Genomic DNA, 23,793 nt, shown 5'->3' on the forward strand with positions numbered 1-23,793 from the left:
GAATTTAACAATTGAAATAAAAATAAGTGAAAAGAGCAAGTTAATTCTAAGTAGTTAAGCAGCTAAGCGTTGGACGTACTTAAGGTGGCGTGCCAAGACGCTAAGTGCAGTAGTGAACTTAAAATACATTTATTGTTTTAACTTTTAACCTTTAGGGTCTCTTCACTTCGATGTATGCACTTAAAGTTAGTCTAGCTCTTGCTGCATCTGTACCTACTATATAACTTGTTCGTGGAAAATAATAAATGTAAGAGATATTTTATCGTATTATTTATAACTAGCTGCGCTCCGCGGTTTCACCCGTATAGCTCCGCTCCTGTTGGTCTTAGCGTGATGATCTATAGCCTTCCTCGATACATGGGCTATCTAACACCGAAAAATTTTTTCAAATCGGACCATTTTCCTGAGATTAGCGCATCAAACAAAAAAACTCTTCAGCTTTATAATATTAGTACAGATATATGTTTTCAAGTCTATTATTGCCTAATATTGTAAGTACAGTATTGCCTGTTTTTCAAGAGCTTACTCGACATATTTACAAAGTTGTTACAATTAACAATTATGTGTTTAGAATATGTAATTCGGTAATAATTTTAATCTTTCTAAGGTTTATTATAGACTATTTTAAAGCTAACATATGTTAATATTATTCAAACATATATTTAACAACATTTATTTATTTATTTATTTTATTTTAAACACTTTATTGTGCTGCCAACATAACAAAAGTGGGTACAATAGGACTTAAACTAGTACAAACAACACAGAGGGCGGCCTTATTACTAACAAGTAATCTCTTCCAGGCAACCAACAGATTGTGTGAAAAACAATATTACTACAGCGGAGGTAGGTAAAAAGTTAAACATAAATAGATATTACTAAAAATACAGTCATAATATACACACTAAAATAAGATATAATATACCATACCAATAGATATAGAATACATATAATAATATAATGCTATAAATAAAATAGATATATAATAATATATAAATACATCATAAAAATATAAACATAATATACTATAAAAATACTACAAATACAAAATACTATATCGATTCAAACGCAAGATTTAAAAAGTGGTCACGTATGAGGCTCTTAAATTTAGATAGAGTTTGAGCTTGCCTTATGGGTATAGGTAAGAAATTCCATAGATTAATGGCCGTAATAATAAAAGAATCACCATAAAAGCGCGTGCGATGGAAAGGTGTGCACAGGACAAGCCTATCCACTGAACGAAGGGAATAGCTTTCACAGTGCAGGAAGTCAAATTTATTTTTAAGGTATGAAGGAGTCTTAGGGTCAAAAAGGACACGATAAAGTAACTGCAAGTAATGCACATTCCGGCGAAAGCGGACTGGGAGCCACTTGAGCTTCTTGCGGTAGGAAGAGACATGGTCGTATTTGCGAAGACCAAATACAAACCGGATACCATAGTTCTGGAGGCGCTCAAGTTTTTCTATCTGCTCGACTGATAAATCAGGAAAGCAAGCATCAGCGTAGTCAATAATAGGAAGGAGAAGGGACTGTGCTAGCATAACTTTGGTCGATATGGGTAAGAAATTACGAAGACGCCGCAATGAACTGGAAGCAGCATAAAATTTCCGACTCAGTTCCTGAATGTGATGCGACCAAGATAGTGTCTGATCCAGGTAGACACCTAAATTTTTGACGTGCTCGCTATAAGGTATGATTTCTCCCCGAATCTGTACTGAAGGCAGTATACCCCAATCAACCTCCGATATTTGGTAAGGACTACCGATAACGATGACCTGACTTTTCGACGGATTGATTTTTAGGCCAAATTGATCACACCATGTTACTATGTTGGTTAGTTCGTTGTTGATGGAATGAACTGCGTTAGGTAGGTTATCAGGGGTTGATTGCGTGTAGATCTGTAAATCGTCGGCAAACATATGGTAGGGAGAAGTTAATTGAGATGAGAGATTGTTAATAAATATGGCAAATAGGAGAGGTGACAAGACGCCACCCTGTGGCACACCGGCGGGTACTGCACACCAAGATGAATGTTTGTCATCCATCAGGATACGCTGCCGCCGGTCGCCCAGGTAACTTTGAAACCAGTTAAGAACTGTAGATGAAAAGTTAAGAAGTCGTAGCTTATATCGATAGATCATAATTATAGAGAGATAATTTAATAATCTTAAGTGTTAGATACGGTTTAATTTAACGAAGTACAAGTTAAATATAGCTACTTTTATCTTAGAAATCGCACTTTTTTGCAATTGCTTATATAATACAATTTTCCTCAACCAAAAGAAATACTGGAACCATAACATTTTTTACCGTCTAATCGACGTGCAGACCTTGTATTTGGCCTTGTACAGAGTAACGAACGCAATTTTTTGTTACATTTTTTATAGTCGGTTAAGCGTGTTTACTTAATAGATAAAAGATACGCTAACGATTGCCGCAAAAACTAATAACAATGAACTCAAATGTATTGTGAGATTTTATATCGATAGATCATAATTATTATAGAGAGATAATTTAATAATCTTAAGTGTTAGATACGGTTTAAGTGTGATGTGCGATTGCAAAGATAAGTTGTGTTAGTTAAATTTATAATATAATTTGATTTTATTATTATCACACGGGTAAAAATCACAAGACAATAGAAAAATCAAAAGAAATGTAAAATCTACCAGCATTGTTGATACGTAATATTGTTATGTCCTCGTATTGATGATATAATTTCCGTTATTTCCGTTTCCGAATTAAATTGAGTTTGATCTTGAAAATAACTACGTTTGATTCAAACATAATATCGATTATTGTAAGTTAAATTTATTTTATTTAAGTTTTATTCACCTTTTATTATAAAGAGTTACAAGTTACAAATTGTAACTTTTTATAATAAACTAGCGACCCGCCCCGGCTTCGCACGGGTGCAATGCTGATACTAAATACACTACAGAAAAATTGTGAACGTTGTATAGGTATAAAAATATAGCGGCCCGCTCCGGTGAGTCCGGCATCGCACGGGTATAAAATACATAGCCGGGCGGCCGCAAACGCTACGTCCCGCAATTTTGCACGCCTCATAAGCGAAGCGTTGAGGTGGGTACTACTGTCACTTCGCGCAAAACATCTGATTTTTCAAACTTAAAATGTCTTTATGTATCATACATTGCACTTGCAAGATAATACATACACACACATATTAAGAAAAAACACTATTTTTAACGTTCATGATATTTTTGATGTCATTTTTGTTATTTAAACTAGTTAAAAAACAGTTTAAAAAAGTTCTGTCTTGGACGTCCGTGTGTCTGTATGTGCGGATCCTTTTTCTTGTTAACACGATAGCGACCGAAATACTTTACTAATCGAGTCTTTTTTTTTCTCTTACGCTTGAGTATGCTCAGGAATAGAACCCTTTCATTTTTCAGGGTCTGATTCGATGTGGTTTAATTGTTATTAAATAAACAAAAATAATAATTAATAAATATTTATTAAAAAAAATTATGAGGCGTGCACTTTTGGATTTTCCAAATTTTTAAATCTGTAATATCTTCGAAAATATTCACTTAAATCATACGGTGTAAAGGGCCATATAGATCTATATTACATGAACAATGTATCCATGGTATTTAATTGGTTAAGGATTAATGCTGTATTGGTTAAAATCGCTTCGAAAATTAGCCATTATTTGTCGTAAAAAGTAAATGACAAAAAAAAGTTATTGTGGGTTATCCATAAGAGATAGACATATACCATCGCGGACTTTTCTGTAGACCTTTTCAATGTGTATAATACTTAGTACATTATTTTGATAAAACTCGTAGGGTTCAGCCTGCGTTTGCAATGTAAGCGGAATAAATGTATTTTTTTACGACATCACATTAGAAACCTCAAAAATAACAGTACTTCTCCACTACTTAATGGATCTTATTATACATATAAACCTTCCTCTTGAATCACTCTATCTATTAAAAAAAACCGCATCAAAATCCGTTGCGTAGTTTCAAAGATTTAAGCGTACAAAGGGACATAGGGACATAGGGACATAGGGACAGGGAAAGCGACTTTGTTTTATACTATGTAGTGATGAAGGCGTAATATCTCAACTCGATTCAAACCTACGATCTTAATGTTACAATGCCTTTCGTAATTATGGTTTAATACCTAAATATATATCATAATGTATATTTCCTAAAGCTCTCTGTCGAAATAATTACATAATCAATATTGTATGAAATTAATATATTATGTAGAACTCACTGAAACGTGAATAGATTAATTAATTATTTCATTAATGAGCTGCTAAACAATATTTACTCATAAATTTATTATAAGCTGGTATGAATTTTCGCAGAACTGTATATGAGAAGAATAATTAAAGTGTTTAATTTGTAACTAAAATTTTACTAAGTTAGAACGTACATTTAAATCCTATCCTTCCTACTAATAATATAAATGCGAAAGTTTCTGAGGATGGTGTGTATGTGTATGTATGTATGTTTGTTACTCTTTCACGCAAATACTACTGAACCGATTACAATGAAATTTAGCACACATATAGAGGGTAACTTGTATTAACACATAGAATAGGTTTTATCCCGGAAATCCCACGGGAACGGGAACTCTGCGGGTTTTTCTTTGAAAACGCGGGAGAAGCTCTGGGCGGAAAGCTAGTTAAAATATACATGTGCGTATTTTTATTTATGCATCTCATCAGATTTAGCAAAATTTTGAAATAAGAAAACAGCAACCACTCAAGCATCAAAACAAAGTTCTTAAATATCGATTAACATAGCAATAAATTATTGAAATGTACGAAGTATCATTGACTCGAACAATAAAATATATTCACATGAGCATCAAAACAAGTTTCGTATTAATAAAAGTAAAGACTAGATGATTTATGAGCCTTATCCCAATAAAATAAGATGGCTAATACAACGTCAACATTATGTCAATCTTATAATTAGATTAAATTGTAGTTAACAAATGTGTTGCCGCAGCCCTACAGAACTTATTACTTAAATTTAAACCTTATTGCGTTGTATTAAGGTGCATGCCGATTGTTAGATAGGGTTGTCGCTAAGTTAGTTCTGTTTGAAGTAGTCGGATGGCATATGGCGGTGTGAAGTAGGTTATGAAAGTGAAAGCTTGTGTAATACGAGGACTAGTCCAGTTGGTTATGACGTCACAGTACAGCTATTTCCGTAAGTGCGATAATGTGACTTAATATTATCGTTTGAACGAATAGTAATCATAATTCAATGTTTAACGGTTTGTAAGAGTTATGTATCTGTCTGTGACTACTTACTGTGACGGTCTTTAGCGTCGTAATGACTGACTGTAAATAGTAATAACATGAAGTATTAAATTACTGTAATAATAATAATGTATTAGAGTAATGTTAAACCGACCTTATGGACACCACGAGAGTGCTCTACGAACTATTATTATTACAGATAAAAATCAAAATATCACGTGTCAAGACAGTAATAATAAATAAATTGCAACAGCTTTTTACCATGCGGGCAGCAAAGTAGTTAGTAGTAGTAGTAGTAAAGTATTATATTCTTTGTAAGGAAAATACATTATTTATAACAAGAATATAAACTTATTTATATACCGAGTGTAGGTCCTGTTCCCGTGGGATTTTTGGGATAAAACTATACTATGTGTTGTCCAAGTTACCTTATATATGTGTGATAAATTTCATAAAAATCGGTTCAGCAGGTTTTGTGTGAAGGAGTACCAAACAAACTTTCACATTTAAAATATCAGAAGGATTAATTCCCCATGTCTCAAAAGCATGTCCAGAAATACGAAAACGCTAATTGTGCGCTAATCTACTCTGCTGACATGTCTCCCCAGTGATCACACGTCACGTTTGCGAACTCAACTCGAATTAATTTCCGCATAGAACTTACCATGGTACAGTGTTACTCACAATGTGAAAAAAGACGAGAAAAATGAAAAAGATGATTAACGCTACGTGCCGGGGACGAGCCGAGCCGGGAAACAAATGTGTAATAGTATCATAGATAATATAATAGACTATACTATATAGAGTCTATAGTATTAGCTAAGTGCGAGTCGGAATTCGTGCACTAAGGGTTCTGAACAAATCTACTAAAGACTGTGTTCTCGGAAAGTCCCCGGAAGGTTTGCTTCCCTTGCGTATGTGGAAGCGAAAATTTTTAACATAAACGGCTGTAGCTTTAGTTTTATGCACACTGTTAAGTTGCGGCGTGTTTAAAAAAACACAAAGATCTTGAAAATTAATGTATTTTCTGGTAATTAACAACTACAAGACACATAACACAAATATAATATTCACAATATTCACACAATTCCACAATGTATTCGTCGTTACTGGCACTTCTCTCAAGCTAAGCCGGTAGATCTGACCATTCCATAGTTTAGGTGGTTTTGTGACCATTAAAAGAGAGGTCCGTAATCTAAAAATCACAGGCATTATATGCATAACCGATATATTAGCCGGTGGGGTTTATAGCCCATGTCAGCAATATTGGACAGTGTAATAGCACGTAAGAACACGCTTACTCGATATCGAATGCAATGAAGATTCGATTACGAACTCATGGTAAGGGTACAGCGAACATTAGTGGCCATGAAGTTAGAATTGGAGTCGCCTACAGAACTCGGGGTTTCCGGTTAGGAAATTGTCTTGTGCAAGTATGCTTGGATCAATTAACCTGTTTGATTTTGTTGTTTAACGTATTGGGAATTAAGTGCACAATCTGAATGTTTAGTGAGATAACTGTGAAATTAAATTAACTTGGGTGAAATCTAAAATAATAAGTTTTTATTATATTCTAAAATAACTTTAATATAATTTTTATATCAATAACTAGCGGTCCGCCCCGGCTTCACCCGTGGTACATATTTCGCAATAAAAGGTCTATGTAATTTCTCAGGGTCTAAAGATTGTCTGTGCCAAATTTCATCATAATCGGCCCAGTAGTTTATGCGTGAAAACCATACATACATACAAACCTTTCCTCTTTATAATATTAAAATTACCTACCTATGTATTTTGATCATATTATAGTGACGATTTGGTTCATCTTATTTAGAAGACCATTCAAAATTTACTATACATTAGAAAACACAAAACAAAAACCCTTTAAAAACTAACAGGCAAATAATATATTCATACACACGAACCAAATCTACACAATATCTTATATTTTTTGTATAACATATTTTACAACTCTTCGAGAATCATACGCCTTATGTAAACGGTATGTGATTTACATACAAACATACATACAGTAATCGAAATGTATCGAGCCTAGGCACAGTAAATAAACATATTAACCTTAAGTGGATGTGCGGATGTTGGATTTACGTCGCCTTAAGTTATAAGCGACGAGCGTTTAGAAAAATACATCAAGAAGAAAGTTGTTTAGGCAAAAAACTTTAGCATGTTTAGAGAAGATTAAAGCTCGGTTTCAAATTAATTTCCGTAGAATTTCATTACTTATTATTATAATAACTAGACACTTAAATAAATACATTTTGAAGATTTAAAATTACATTGGAAATCATCAGGAAAATATTATCGTGGTCGTGTTTGATTATTAAAATATCTGTTAAAAGAGGTTCGAATTAAAAAATTGAACAATTTAAAAAAATTTAAAAAGCACTTTAGACTATTTTATATTTTTGCCATACTGTTTTAATCAGGGCGAAGCCGCCCAGTCTCTTCTTATTCTTCTTCTATAAGTCTTCAAATCGCTACCGCCTCTCCCTCAAGCCCCCCAAATTCACAAGCCGCGCACGCTTACTGAATCTTTAATTTTATTGAATCCCATCGATCCCACTTGTTCCCAGCCAGATGTTTGTCGATAGAAGTTATCTTGATTATTTTGCTAAGCGTTTGCACTGACTGATTGCGAGTCGAGTTTATTACCTTTTAAATTACGTGTTCAGGTTTTATTTGTAACATCTCTGTTTATTTTTAAGCTCTATATTTGTTAACAAGTAGATTTAGAATTAGGTTAAATAGAAAATTGTTTTCTGGACTGGGTACTTAAAGAGAATACGGTTAAGTGCTTTTTTATTTGATTTTTTTTAAAGATTTAACTATTTGGTAATAGGTAGATAACTAGCCTTTATTCCATATGAGTAGTATTGTTTTATATATTAGGAATGGAAAGATAAAGAGAAAGTAATTTATAAGAAGATATTATCAAAGGTTTCCAGGCAATAACCTTAGGTCTAATCCAGACTATAATCTATCTCTGTAACAAAATACAGATTCCTTAAAATTATTCGTGAAAAAGTAGCAAACATACCTACATGTATATGTATAATAAATAATACATCTATGTGGATATTCACAGGATTCTCAAATTATTATAGTGAATAATTTGAGAATCCTTTTATGTATACGCAAATATATTTTCATAGAATAAGTTCAGAACAGAACGAACGGAAATGAATGAAGTTGAAACTGGAGTCTCTGTGAAACTGCCGAGCCGGTGACTAATTACTATGTGTAATATTAAAGACGCTTCTTATAGACAAAATAAATGTCTTGGTTTAACTTTGTCGTATGTGTATTATCCAGTATGAATGGAAATAAGTCTAGTTACGTAGTAATTGAAAAGGGTCAGTATATTTTAAGTTCATCATCTCGATAGGTATATCTGACAAAACTTTTTATTTGTAATATCGCGCTTTGGGTTGGTTTAGTTGATTGGTTTAAAAGGAGTTTATTTTAGGATCTACTGATGCAAATAACAAAATGAATAATAATAGGGCTTAATAGTTAACTTTATTCACAGCACTATAAGGTACACAGGGGAGACAAGAGTGCAGCATCAATGGAAAATGTTAAATGAACACAGTGTAGTTATTTTTTGTGTTTTCAACAAAAATGTTTAAAGTATAATATGATGCTGCTAAATAAATAACATTTAGCAGCATCATATCTACACTTTAAACTTGTTTTTAAAATAAACAGTGTAAATTTTTGTAAATTTATATGGGTCAACAGTGTTAAATGTTAGCACTATTCAATTAACATTTTTATTTGCACATTTTGAGTGAAAAATACACACCCTAATAATAATAAAAGCAACTCAACTAGGGCTTTATAATCACACAGAGTTGTTAACCGCAGAATCGACATTTAAATTCATAATTGAAAAAAATAAAACATTTAAATGAATAAAATATACCAAGCGTAAAAGTTGAACTACAGTAATATAAAATCAAACTACATTACAAAGTACACAGCTTCAAACAATCGTTCTCGTTATAAAATACAACATTATTTGAATTATAACGAAGTTAGTAGGTTAAAAGTTTTAATAAAAGCATAAAGTGTCTTCGGGGAAAATGTCCCGTTTAAATATTAGAGCTGCACTCGTAGCATAAAGGAATTTTCTAGCGCTTGCATCGCTTAAAATATTGAAGCGTCTACCGCGCCAGTATAAGCGGCAGCGGACGCGTAAGCGGAAGCGATTTAGATACTAGAGTGCACATTTTTAAAGCGCTGTATATCTTACTTTGTGAGTTTATATTTTGATCCGGTGTTCGAAATAATTTAGTTTGTATGAATAATTTCGTTTTACGGCATAATTAGCTGGAGAATGTTAGTTTTTAATGTTGTGTGGTGGATGCTTTTATGTTTTAAGTTTTCCGTGTTTAATGCTCGCATTTCTTAGTAAGGAGAGAACGGTTTTACTTATCTTGAAATTAAAACTTCTAAGTTCTTGAAAAATAATATAGTTTGAATTTCCAAAAAAGGACTGTACAAAAATTTGCGTGTGTTTGATTAATGAATTAAATATATTATTGATTTTTCACATAAAAAGTATAGATACCTACTGTTGGTGTATGACAATATTATCAAAATATCATGGCAACAAATGAAACAATTACAATGAAATTGTAACAAGATATAAAAGCTGAAACAATGTCCTCAGAAAACAATTAAACGCTCCAGACACTTAAGATGCAGCTTATTGCAACTTAACTGATCACATTAAGGAATATTGTTTTTCAAGCAATTTCGGCGCTGCAAGGAAATGTTTAATGGTTCGAGGCTCTTGGTGGGAAGCAATATTCTTTGAAACGGTTTAATAATACTTGCTACGTGGTTTATTGCGTCATCTAGTTGTAGGTTTCGTGTTATTTTAATATAAGATAATATTAGGTAGGTAGGTTTAAACGTTTTAAATTATTAAATGGACGACCTAATGGTTAAAATCTCTATATTATGTGTGTTCCACAAGTATCGAAATAAAACATAATATACAGGATGTCCCACTATTGGTATACTAAGCGCGAAGCGACTTGTAGTTTTGCATACACTGATCACGTAAAAAATACTTAAACAACAAAATTACGTCAAAATTTTTTTGCTAAATTTTTCCTGAAAATCCATGTTTTCTTCTCTAGCTTCGTGCAGACGGCATATACCGCTTCTCTAATATGAGCATTTTGTCTATGAAAATATAATCTTAAACAATAGCTTACGTGCTGGTGTCAAAGTTGGACGGGTTGCTTGTTATGGGTGTACACATAGAGTTTTAAAAATTTGAAAAAAAATGCGCCTGGAATTTTATAAGTATTTTTTTACGTATGTACTCAGCGTATGCAAAACTATAACCTCCTTTGAGCTTAGTATATACCAACAGTGGGACACCCTGTATACGTTCGGAAAATTTCACCTCGCATTAGATTAAATACTTACTTCCGAAAACGATAAAATACGAAACAACGATTTATATCATCGCAAAACGTGTTAAAATATATTTTATATTTTTTTTTATCAACTCTCTGTCTATGATTGTGTAATTTTATATGTTGTGTTTAATTGATTAAAAACTGGTGCTTGTTGATATTAATTGTCGATTTATATTTTAATTCAACACTTTTAATCATAAAAGCGGTCAAACACACACAGGAACAAGTAATCTAGTTTAAAATAGAACTCATTGTTTAACTCTTGTCCTTGTAAAATAATCTCTACTATCCACTCGTAAAGATAGCAACGGCTTTTGTGTTGCCGCCTTTTGATTTAATACATATTTGTATTGCTATCTAATTGGACTTGTTGAGTGTGTGGAGAGCTCTCGAATTGAGTGTGCCATTTATTTTGAGTTAGAAGTTATCGTTATAATGTTTACGTATAAGTATTTTGAAGTGAAACTTCGTCAGGCAATACCGTCACGTCATGGAGAAGGCGTCGAATTTGGTATCTTTGAATCGCGCCAAAGAAGTTTTACTTCTGACGCTCTTTTTTATGATTAATGATATAAGCATGTGAAATAAACAATATGAGTGAATAGTAAAGCCAGAATAAGTTATTTATTAAGCACAATAAAGAAATAAAGAAAAAGCAACGAGGTATGAGGCGTAATGAGGCAAGAAATATGATCGAAACAGCCCTGACTTTAAGCAGATAGTTAACACTAATTAAGAAATAATAACATTTTTTTCTGTTTTGATCTAACTTTTCATATATTTCGTACCTATATAAAAGACCAACTTAATCTCATAACTTTAACAACGTCCAGAAACTTTACAGTAATCGAGTTTACGATACTACAGCCATGTTGTATTCAATTGTGAAATATGGAACGCAACACTTATGTTTTAGAACACCAAAATTCCAACAAAACCAGTGTCCAGTTGAGTCGCGGAAATTCCGTAATCCGTGTGATTCTGTAAGACTTCATTCTAAACTTCGAATCTGAATCCGCTGTGAGTTTCTTGATTGGCATTCTTAAAACTCGGTTGATAATTCGAATCTACACTAGCGCTACTCTTGCGAGCGTGTTTGCGAGTTGAACTATATTGAACTCGAGATTTTGACAGATAAAGTATGAGATGACATAAAAAGTGGCATTCTTTAAGGTAATTCCACCGTGAGCTCGACGCTCACTTCGCACTCAAACCCGGTTCAAAGTGTCAAATTATAAGTATCTATTTTACGAGTGAAAATAGAAGAAATCATAGTTAGATAGTGTTTATATAAAGTTTTTAAAGTGAATAAGTGCCTACCTAATTAAGCGATAACGATGGCAAGAATGTTTTTGTATAAATCTATATTAGAAGAAGCTCACGCTTTGGATAAACTAGAAAAGCGTCGACAATCTACCAAAATTCGAAGTTTATCTTTATTAACCCGAGATGACGACTATGTGAGCGTGTATAGATTGTCAAAGGAGTTAATTGACCAACTGGAGTATGAGTTACTGCCTCTGATAAAGCCCACAAAACGTCTAGGAAAAGGACTTTCAATTCGTGTAAAAGTAAGTTTATTTTACTAAGTACCTATAAAGTTAATTTTGTAAGTATTTACACAGTTTATAGCGGAAAGATTTGTAACCAAGCATACCATACCTAATTTAAGAAAAACACTTCATATTAAGGAGTATTTTATTCCCTTTGTGGATTCCCCGCTAGCTGTACTCATATATATGTTTTCATGTTAGTCTAAGGTACCTATAGTTATAATATTGGTATTCTATTCAGCATGAAAATAACCAAATTGGTCCCTTTGTTGTTTTGACTAGATCCAGGTAAAGTAGGTATTTATTTTTTTATTGATTTATTGTTTCAGATATTATGCACCTTGTCATTCTTGGCTAATGGCAGTTATCAGAAAATTATTAAAGAAAACATAAGAACCTATTTATCGCAACCATCAGCATCTCGTTGCATAAATGAAGTAGTGGAAGCTCTGAATAATCCGGCCATAGTAAGAAAATATATAAGGTTTCCTCAAAATATACAAGAAAGACAAATGTTAAAAGAAAGGTTAGTAGGTATAATATATTATAATTAAAGTGACCCTTTGATTTTTTTACATTTTTACAAATTACAGGTTCTACAAAAAGTTTGGCTTTCCAGCAGCTCTTGGGTGTATTGATGGCACTCTGGTGGCAATGAAAAAACCAGCAGAGAATGAAGAACGTTTCTACTGCCGCAAAGGCTACCATGCAAGAAATGTGCAATTGGTAAAATGGATTTCAATGTTGTAATCAATTATCATTAGGTATTCAATTATCTTTATTATATTTTTTTTTTCAGATTACAGATGCAGATTTAAATATTTTAAATGTGGATCCAACTTATGGTGGAGCTACTCATGATAGCTTCATTTTTAATTATGGTGTTATAAAAGAACACTTAGAGGCATTAACAAATGCTGGTGAAGAAGTTGTTTTGCTCGGTAAGTTAATCCCTCCCTGCCCCTACTTCAGAATATAAGCCTAATTACTAGGTATAAAAACTACATAGTTATGTTTTTTTTCAGGTGATTCAGGATATGCTCAGCGCGCCTTCCTTATGACACCAATTAGTGGCGCTGAAGATAATTCCCCAGAAGCTTATTATAATGAGCGTCATTTAACTGCTCGTAATTCAGTAGAGAGAACAATAGGCCTCCTAAAAGGACGATTTAGGTGCTTATTAGTGCACAGAGTGCTCAACTATCATCCAGACGTAGTTGCAAAAATAGTTATCGCATGTTGTGTTTTGCACAACATGTGCAATCGCGCAGGAATGCCGGCATTCACAATTTCGGAAGAAGAGCGACTAGAAGAGCTTCAAACAATTGCTGAAGTTCAAAGGAGGCAAACTAGGGATTTGCCATCTAACACCGATTTAGCTCTAGGGCAATTATATAGGCGAAACATAGTGAATAGGCTTTGGCGTTCACGTCATAATTAATTTGATCCTGGCAGCTCAGCAGCAGCACTTATTTGTAATCTTTAACTTCTTCTATCCACGTGTTAGGATATGATTCATCTATTTTATTCCTGATAGTTTTTTTATTTTATTGTGTTCGTTTTGCCTTAGCTAAGCTTTTACTCTCTTTGTTCAGATTTGTTAGTTTGTAAGACAATATAGAAGTAACCCAGCTTTATAGCTTTCTTTTTATACAGATTTTTCCATACTCCTTGTTTGTGAATGTGAGAACATAGTAGGTCGTGTGTTTATATATATTTCTTCTTTTGTAGTGCTAATTTTCGTAAGGACTTTCCCCTTATTACCAGACCTACGTTTTTCTCACATATCTAAGTACCTATTCAAAATTTGTAACAATCAGTTTGTAAAACTATACCATATTTTAAAAGAGTAACCATGGAGTTTCTTGCCGGTTCTTCTCCATGGAATCGACCAACCCGAACCGAGCACCTAAGTGAAATAAAAATATTCGATTTTGATTTTGGTGTTGTTTATTGTATGTATTCTGTGGTGTGTGAGGCGGGTCTTTCAATAAAACTGCGCTAGTATTCGTTAAAAGTGTTTAATTTAAATATTAAAAAAACTTACAGAACTTAAAGTAAGATTTTTAGTTTTTAAAAAACTAAAAATCTTACTTTAAAAACTAAAAATCATACTTTAAAAACTAAAAATCTTACTTTAAAAACTAAAAATCTTACTTTAAAAACTAAAAATCTTACTTTAAAAACTAAAACACGACTCATACTGCTACACCCTATCTCTATTTTTGGCCTCTGCCAATGCTTGCAGCCCTTTCCCGACTGCAGCCACAGCTTCAGCTAAAATTTTATCCCTCTCTGCACTCCTCTCCAGAAAGGACTGTAAGATCTGTGATGTGATCAGACCAATACTATAATCAGACATTTATTTAAAGAAATTATAAAAAATTGCTGTTATTAAATACACATGTATTTTTTAAACTACATTAAAATCTCCATTTCCTTATTATTCAAAGTCAAGTATTGAGTAAAATTACGTAAAATTAAAATAAGATATTTATGAAATCAAGGAACACACTTGAAACCAAGATTATCGCATATTTTAAGTGGTTTGCTTTATGGAATGTTAAGTGGTTCTAACATGTAAAAAAAGCACTGCTAACCTTGGTCCACTGTTTGTAGGTTTTGATGGTGCCACCTATACTATTGAGGCGCACGGCTAGTTCCTCCCACTGGCGTCGACTTCGCTCTCTGGCATTTTGAGTTCTCAAGAAACCCTTCGCCATGCCAGGGTTTCTTTCCATAAACTCTATCAGAGTTTCAACCTGAGCCGACGATGGGTGAGAGGAACGTGTTTCATTTGGATTTTGGACTGAAACATTATTGTTGGATTAGAAAACAAAATAAACATTTCTTTAATTAATATTATTTTTGAACTTTACAACAAGAAATATAAACTTACTTCATGATTATTTCACAATAATTAACGGCACTGAACGATAAAAAAACAAACAAAATGCAAACAAAACAATGCAAGGACGAGATGAAAATATTGTCCACAGATTAATAATGATGTTGGCTGTCAGTAATTTTGGTAAGCATAGATTATATTCACGACACGAATTTAGAGTTTTCTGTTTATTTTTTACTTATTAGCTGCCTCAAATTCCTTAAAATAATAGATTGTAATTTAAACATCATATTTAGCTAAAATTCTGTGTCAAAAACTGATAAAATAAAAAACCGATAAATGTCGAATTACATTTTGTTGAGTGTGGTAGTCACTAGTACAGTATTGGTCGCTTTGGAGCTCACTTCACTTCGCAAGTGATTAGGTGATGCTTACAGAATGCAAAATCAAGGTCATTTTGAACCTTATGCGAAGTGAGAGTGAATAGCGACGTGATATGCGAGTTGTTGTCTGAATTTTACAGAATCGACGTGCAGTAACAAGTTGGAAGTTGGAACAAATGGACGGAGTTCCGAGAACATTGTTCCGTTATAATGGAACTTGGAAATTCCGCTGTAATTAAGCAGTTCGGAACACAAATAGGTGTAGTTTGACACTTACGGTAAGTGCATGTGATAGTGGACATTTTTGTAAGTTTGTCTCTGAATGTCTGATGAATTTGGGAGTTATGTTTGATATTTGTCTATTTATTATGTAGATGTTTGTTTATATTTTATTTATAATATTGAGATATATAGGTATTTGAAGTGAAACTTCTTTATCGGGGTTGGAAAAAAATTTAGTGTAACATTTTTTCGTTACGCGTGACATTTTTCCGTTACGCGCCATCTTTTTCTTATCCCTACCACGCTTGATTCGACGTATTTCTGTAAAGTTGCATATAGTAAATTATTTTTTGAAAAATAAGGTCATAAAGAAATTTCACTTCTTACGTGTGTACACCAGTACACGCACACATTTTTTTACTAGTAATGCTATGCTGCTTCACTCCTATTTTTCGTAGCATGATGTTATTGTATAGTCGAAGACCTTCGATAAATGGACTATCCAACACTGAAAGAATATTTCTATTCTAACGAGTAGTTCGAGAGATTAGCGCGTTCAAACTAAGAAACAAGAAACTCTTCAGTTTTATAATGTTACCTACTATGGATCATAATAAAGTAAATATATATATTACATATATAATGTGTTATTATTTCTATTATTCCTTTTCTTTTGATTATTATGTACATTACCCCTATACGTTCTAATTAGGGTACATCACTATATTATTACATTTACTACATAATAGCAATCGAAGTGATATGTGCAGGGAATAGATGTACAAAGCATTTCAATTATTGGATTGTAACTAGTATACATAATAAGCATTTAATTAAACTAGAGACGTTTTGATTAACCGAACTGCTATTAATTCGTTAATAAGGTCAATATTTAAAAAGAAATAAGTATCTTTTATTTCATATTTATCCGCCCGCGATTTCAAAGAAAATCCCGCAGTTCCCGTTGCCGTGGGATTTCCGGGATAAAACCTATCCTATGTGTAAATTCAAGTTACCCTCTTATATGTTTGGTAAATTTCATTGTAATCGGTTCAATAGTATTTGCGTGAAAGAGTAACAAACATACATACATCAAAATGTATTAGTGTTATTTTCTTCTATCTTATTCCTGTCAAAATCTTACCACATTACAAATGATATATGCTTGTTTAAACCACATAAAATTAATTAAACTATACTCTAATGCGATTGCACTATTAACCAATGCGTCGCCATAAATTAATCTAGTAGGCCATGCGTTGTATGCATGATTTGCTTTACACCGCATATTTGCAATCAATGAATTATGCTAAGCGGTTAATGTTAAGCTGTTTAACAGTCTATGGTTATTTATCAAAATGTTTGTGTAATAAATGTTGTTACTTTGTTTGTGGATAATTAGGTATATTAAAGTAATACGGCGTTTAATGTTAGGATTCATCTTTTAGTGCCATCGAAAATTCTAGGTGATTCTAGGCTAGTCTGGACGATAACGTCTTCCACTCTACTAGATCGACTCTTGCTCTTTAATCCTATTACAAGTACTTGAAGTTAATTTTAAAGGTATATTGTATTAATATTTGATCGCTTACTCTATATTCTAATACTTAGGCCCTGCGCAGACGACAGACTATCCGTGACGCACTTTTTAGTCTGTGAAAATAGAACCTATGAAATTATATGCAGTAACGCACACGACGCGCAAAAAGTCCGGCGCACAAAAAATCCGTGTAATTTGGGCAGATCGCACCGCGCCGCGGCGCGCCGCTCCGCACAAAATGTGTGTGAAAAGAATGGAACGTTTGCTTCAACGCGCGCTAACGCAGACGGCGCACACTTTAGTCGGCAATCTGCATTTGCTAGGGGTGGACGTAATTATCTATTTCTTTTTCTTTTACTGTACTTCATGTACAAAATAATACTTCGCGATCTCTGCACGATTTCCATAGCGTCTACGTCCCTACAGCTCTGCCGACAAAATGATCGAAGATGTGCGTCGTGTGCGTTGAGTCTGTGAAAAATCCGCGACCGACTTTTTGCGCGCCATGCAGACTTTTTGTGCGCCGCAGACTCGATCGCACAAAAAGTGTGCCGTCTGCGCAGGGCCTTAGTTTTATAGAAAACTGTGCTGAAATAGAATCAGCAATTTTTGAGTGAAATTGCAACAAATAAGTTTATAATATAGTTTTTTTAACAATGGGTAGTTATGCAGATGATTCGTATTCATCAGATATGAAACCATAGATGTCTGTATATAAAAAACTTAACCCTGTAATATCACTGAAAATCGGTGCTGTGACGTTTTTTACGTCACAGATGTTCACCGAGTGATTTCCCCTTTTAATGGCATCATGCTTCACAGACTACACACTTCAATGTATATTTTAATAGCATATAAGTATTGTATAAATTGTTTTCATAATGTACTTGTGACTTGTGAGGCTATGTGCCATTAAATAAACGTTTTCTTTCTTTCTTTCTTTTTTTCTAATTGAAACAGTAATAAATAAGTGGATTAAACACCTATATAATTAAACCCTTAAATTAAATAACCTCAAAATAAACGAACTTTATTGGAACATCAAAGCAGGATCAAGCGAGCTCCGAGTTTCATTCGAATTTGTAACATTTGTACAGAATAAACACCTTGTAAGTCAGCTTTTCTCTTTTTACGATCAAGTTTATTTCAGCAATGTCGTGTGGATGTCAATATTGGAGTTCTAAAATATAGCTTTTAAAATTTTAAAATTTACTATGTAACGTTAGAGCGCAGCTAATATTCTTTCTCTGCGCTATACTTTTTGTATTATACTTTTTTTTAATACGAAACTGTATTCATTTTATATCTACTATTTTATTCATGAAACAATATTGCATTTTCGTCCTTATAGATTTAATTAACTGTAATTCTGATGTGTTTATACGTAGTAAATTATAAGAGTAACTTTTACGAGTTTTTGTTTTGTACCAAGTGAATTATCCATACTAGTAATATTATAAATGCGAAAGTAACTCTGTCTGTCTGTCTGTTACTCAATCACGCCTTTCTTACTGAACCAATTTGCATAAAATTTGGTATAGAGATATTTTGATACCCGAGAAAGGACATAGGATAGGTTTTACCCCTGTAATCCCACGGGAAAGGGAACTATGCGGGTTTTTCTTTGACTGCGCGGGCGATGCCGCGGGTGGAAATCTAGTATTGTATAAATATCTCGTTTTTGAAGGCAAACTGTATGACGATTCAATTGTAATAAGTGAACTTATTTAGAGTTTCCTGTAACGTATTTCATCTGATCTATAATATATAATCTATCCCTATACCAAAATTCATGCAGATATCATCTGCCGTTTTTTGCGTGAAAGGGTAAGTAATATATTTCCATATATTGTAAATCTGTCGCGTTAAATATTGGTAGGATACATGTCACAATCTACACTACTACATTACGGTGCTTCTACATCAAACGAACATAGAGAGCCAGAGCATTCTTTCGTTTAGTGTAAACAAAAACACGTATTCGGTGTTATTCAGTATTAGAACATTGCATAGAATCTTTTCGAACGCACTAATAACAATGAAAGAATGCTCTACGCCTTTTTACACTAAACGAATTTGACATAGTGAGGTTAGAATGAGCATTCGCTCGTTTGTTGCAAATGCACCGTACAAAGCCATACAACATATTGGCAGTTGGTACACTTGGCAGTTACCAAAACTCACGATAAACAGCTCAGCAAGCGCATCTGCATCCAACATTAGTTATTTATCAAGCTACCCTCAGGTAGTTGCAACTAATTGTGGTTCCCAACTCCGTGCAAGTTACGAGCTATTTGACAAGTATTGTAATTAGGAACAATGGCCATTTTGTCTTTAGTTTAGGAGACGTTGTTATAGTTTAAGAGGTCGTTATAAGTTTAGTAAACGATGCTATAGGATTGGCTGAGATCGCACTATTAATACTCTGTTATTTATCTATTGGAATTGCATCCTTGAAAATGAAAATATCTTCATTTGAGCATAACAAAGCTTGATGTGTATTTTGATACTTGAAACGGAAGTGAGCCTACGTGAAATTATATATAAAAGAATAATCTGTCCTATTTACATCGCTGAAATAAAAATACATTAAAAGCTTCTCAAATATATTTATAATGTAGACTTCTACCTACCTATGTTGATTTTTGTCGCCAGCAATTGAAAAAGTAAAAGTAATCTTGAACAGAAAAAAAACATTAGTAATATCGCTCCATACTTATAGTTCTAATGTGGAAATAAAAACGATCAAATAGCGTTATTCGATCAATAGGAAAAATAAAATCGTCGATTGTACGAATTCTGATCGGAAATTGGAACAAAAACCACACAGTAATATCGATTAAGTGGCGATAAAGTGGAATCAGACCATTCCGGCAACGTGAAGTCGCTGCAGGTAGCTAATGGGCCGGAATATAGCTTGGAACCGCGCCAACTTCACACCGCTTGTTGAATACAGGATGAGGTTTGTAAAACGTACCTTTAGCTGCAGTTTTGATACGTTTATAATGTTGTTAATTGATTAATAAATACATTTTAACAATTATCTATTTTAGATAATTGCGACAGATAAAGGGAAGAATAAGACGAACAAAATAGCAGCTGAAATTCTCAATAATATGTATGTTCAAATAAATAAAATAATGAATTAGAAGAAAGACACACATATTTATTCTAAAAGTTTATTTATTTCAAATGCGGTAATAATAAATACTTACTATATTTTACATTTTAAATGCAGGAAGAACTTCTCAGCGATCTCGATCTTACCTGGAAATAAGAATATTTACTTCATAATTGCTTCACAAACAGACACTAGTTTATTACAAAATATAACCGACATTTTTAACCAAATAGCAAACAGTATTGCCCTATTCGAAGAAGAAATAAAACATCCAATTTATTGACTAGAAGCTTCTATAACATTTCAAAATAACCAAAGAATAGACGGAATAGAGGCGGCGAATTAAATTAGGGTTTAAAACTAGAACTTAGATATCGGATAGCAGTAACGAAGCTAGCATTGGTCGGCTACGAGCGCGGCGGAGTAAATTGAATGAGCGTGGCCACCGCTTTTAAAATGTTTTCTTGAATAACTGTTATTTTACACGTCTGCGATAATATTCTTTGATAGTCTTAAAGGTTACGTAGAAAATTGAACCGCTCTCTCTAGCTTTTATAAATGCTAAAATATGTTAGGGTCGAGAATGTGTGTTATTTGTTTTGCAAATTGTATTTGTTTCTTTCTAGAATTTCGTAGCATGATAGTGTACAATTGGACGTGGAAAATTTATTGATTTTGTTTTTAATGTATTGATTTAAATAATATCTAGTACATACTAGTTGACCACTCTGACTTGGCATGCATTGAACAATTTTATAAGTCTAACTCGAACGAAATTTTCTTTGAAACTTAAGAAATTACAACCAAGATACAAAAATATAGTTCTACTCTCATAAATGCTACTTTGAAAATGCAATCTAACATAGGTACATATAGTTCCTAATAAGTCTCACGGTAGAACACTCATCCCTAATAAGCTTAAACATTAACATCATAGAGAAATAATCAATTCTATTAACCTTGTATATATCGGTAACATATCCCATCATAATCCAGCCTAAATTGACATCGGGTCACGGAGGGCTTACCCAGTTAATGTTTCAATTAAGAGACGATCCGGGGTTATTGCTTCGTTTTACATTATGCAATAGTTTATAATTGAAAATGGGTTCTTAGGTGAGAGAGCTTAAATCAGGGGCAAGAAATGATTCAAGAAACCTTAATCGGATGAAATGTTTGGGAGTGTCTCACAGAGATTAAAACTTATCTTGTAACCTGATGAAAATGGTATCTATTATTTAATGGTATCTATTATTTCAATGTCCTATCCAGTCCTACTAATATTTTAAATGTGAAAGTTTGTGAGGTGTTTTTCTTGAAAACGTGGACGTGGACTAGTATCTTATAAAAATAAGTAAATAATCATTCCAACCTTTTAAGACATTCATCACCGAACATAAGCCTTCTCCATAGATTTAAAACGACCGATCAATCTATTTCGAACGGCTCTATCATAGCTCTATGGCACTTTAATCAGGTTATTATTTCATATTATGTATAAATATTTAATAAAAAAGGGCGTGTTGTGTGTAGTGTTCTACTCAGAACACTATATTAATAATCTAATTTTCTAAAATGCTGTTCCATAAGTAACAATAAAAATACTAACCCATAACGTAAAGATTTTGAGTTAAAACTAAAAGAACACCTGCATTGATTCAAACCACCGGTTAGTGAGGTTTGCAAACACTACGTGACTATTTATACCATTGCGTTAGTATTACCTATAAACCCTTCAACCTGAATAAAGCGCGTCACACACGGTGAAGATACAATAATATTTTATGTTAAGATTCTCTACTATAAAATATTACAGTATCTTAAGGTATCCGGTATCAGCGTTCTGATCATCCCGATTTTGTGTCAGTGTTTCGGGCCATTTGTAACAGGATGGCGGTTCTACAAGGGTCTTAGTACGCAATGACAAAAAGAAAAATACACTGAGTGTATGTTGCTAGAATTGTAGTAATGTCATAGGACACTTAAATTAACTGTCGGGTTTTTTGTTTTTATAATAATAATAATTCTTGTTTACCAAAAGGAAACACACGAGAATCTAAATTAATTAAAACAAAATCAAAACACGAATTTCGATTAACCAGATCAACTAAAGTGCAAAGTAAAGTGAACGTATCGTTTCACAAAGACAACACTAATCCAAAAGACAAAGAAAGTTAAAGATAAAAGATAAAAGATCCGAAGCTCCAATAACGAATACCGTCTCAACTTTTAATGGCCCAGGAAACTATTAACAAAGATAAAGTCTGGTAGACTTCGGATCAATCGTTTAAATGATGGAGCTTTTGTTTATTCTTTATTGATATTTTCATATAGCTAAAACTCAAACTCAAACTCAAACATTTCAAACACGACAGGAAGAAAGAACAAGAAAAAGTAAAACTATGTTATGAAAACTGATATCTAGAAGAAGTCTTATTAAATAAATAACTGTTTGATTTTGACTTTTAACTAGACCTCTTTTAGATGATTTTTTTGAATCATAATAATACATTTATCTGTGCTATTTACCATTTCAGAACTATTTCACAAATATGGAAAATCCAATACCACAATCTTATCTTATATATAAAAATGAATCGCAAAATGTGTTGGTAAGCGCATAACTCGAGAACAGCTGAACCGATTTCGATAATTCTTTTTTTATTATATTCCTTGAAGTACGAGAATGGTTCTTATGTAGAGAAAACGTAAACATGTACCACGGGCGAAGCCGGGGCGGACCGCTAGTCTTATATATAAAAATGAATCGCAAAATGTGTTGGTAAGCGCATAACTCGAGAACGGCTGAAGCGATTTCGATAATTCTTTTTTTATTATATTCCTTGAAGTACGAGGATGGTTCTTACGTAGAGAAAACGTAAACATGTACCACGGGCGAAGCCGGGGCGGACCACTAGTAGACTATAAATATTCATTCACATTCTGGTAGGTATATTTAATAAATCCTCTCCACAATGAAAAGCAATTAAAATTTTCTGATCGCGTCCATAATGTAATCGGTGTCCATTGTCCGTCGAATTGACGTGACGTGACGGCGTTCGATAAGTGTCCACTGTCCGATACCAACGCGGTAAAATAGTGTTAATAAATGCTATCCATTTGAGGATTTGCAGTTAAGTACTAAAAGTGTCGGGTTAAATATTTTTATAAATCGTATATCGTATTTAAATACGCTTTTTTTCATGAAACTACAGCTATTTTGTTCAATTATTTAAAAGATAAAATAAATGATACACTACATTTTATTTTCACCACGATATGTATTATAAAACTTGTGTAAACCTAATCACAAGGAAAAACAAATGTAACCAAAACCGTGACTGTCTTTTCATCGAGTCATGAAGGAATACAATATTCAGTATTAGAACATTACATTACATTACATCTTTTCGAACGCA

The 23,793-nt window shown here is 33.1% G+C and overlaps 1 protein-coding gene and 2 long non-coding RNA genes across 9 annotated transcripts in view; 1 reads left to right on the forward strand and 2 right to left on the reverse strand.

Moving 5' to 3' along the window:
• Window positions 1-23,793, reverse strand: part of brat (tripartite motif-containing protein brain tumor) — a 393,821-nt gene that overhangs the window by 241,117 nt on the left and 128,911 nt on the right. The gene's annotated exons all lie outside the window — the stretch shown is intronic.
• Window positions 3,548-23,793, forward strand: part of LOC149897070 (uncharacterized) — a 74,919-nt gene continuing 54,673 nt past the window's right edge. The window contains exon 1 of the long non-coding RNA XR_016458258.1: window positions 3,548-4,080. This is a non-coding gene — a long non-coding RNA (uncharacterized LOC149897070). The remainder of the gene's footprint in view (window positions 4,081-23,793) is intronic.
• Window positions 14,232-15,650, reverse strand: LOC149897071 (uncharacterized). Its single transcript, XR_016458207.1, has 3 exons — window positions 15,160-15,650; window positions 14,861-15,069; window positions 14,232-14,586 (listed from the first exon to the last, which is right to left on the reverse strand). It is a non-coding gene; the product is annotated as an uncharacterized LOC149897071 (long non-coding RNA).

Source organism: Colias eurytheme, chromosome 26 (genome assembly GCF_061535395.1).
Source record: "Colias eurytheme isolate Ceu_HAF_F1 chromosome 26, ilColEury1 Martin Lab GWU primary, whole genome shotgun sequence".
Classification (NCBI taxonomy): domain Eukaryota; kingdom Metazoa; phylum Arthropoda; class Insecta; order Lepidoptera; family Pieridae; genus Colias; species Colias eurytheme.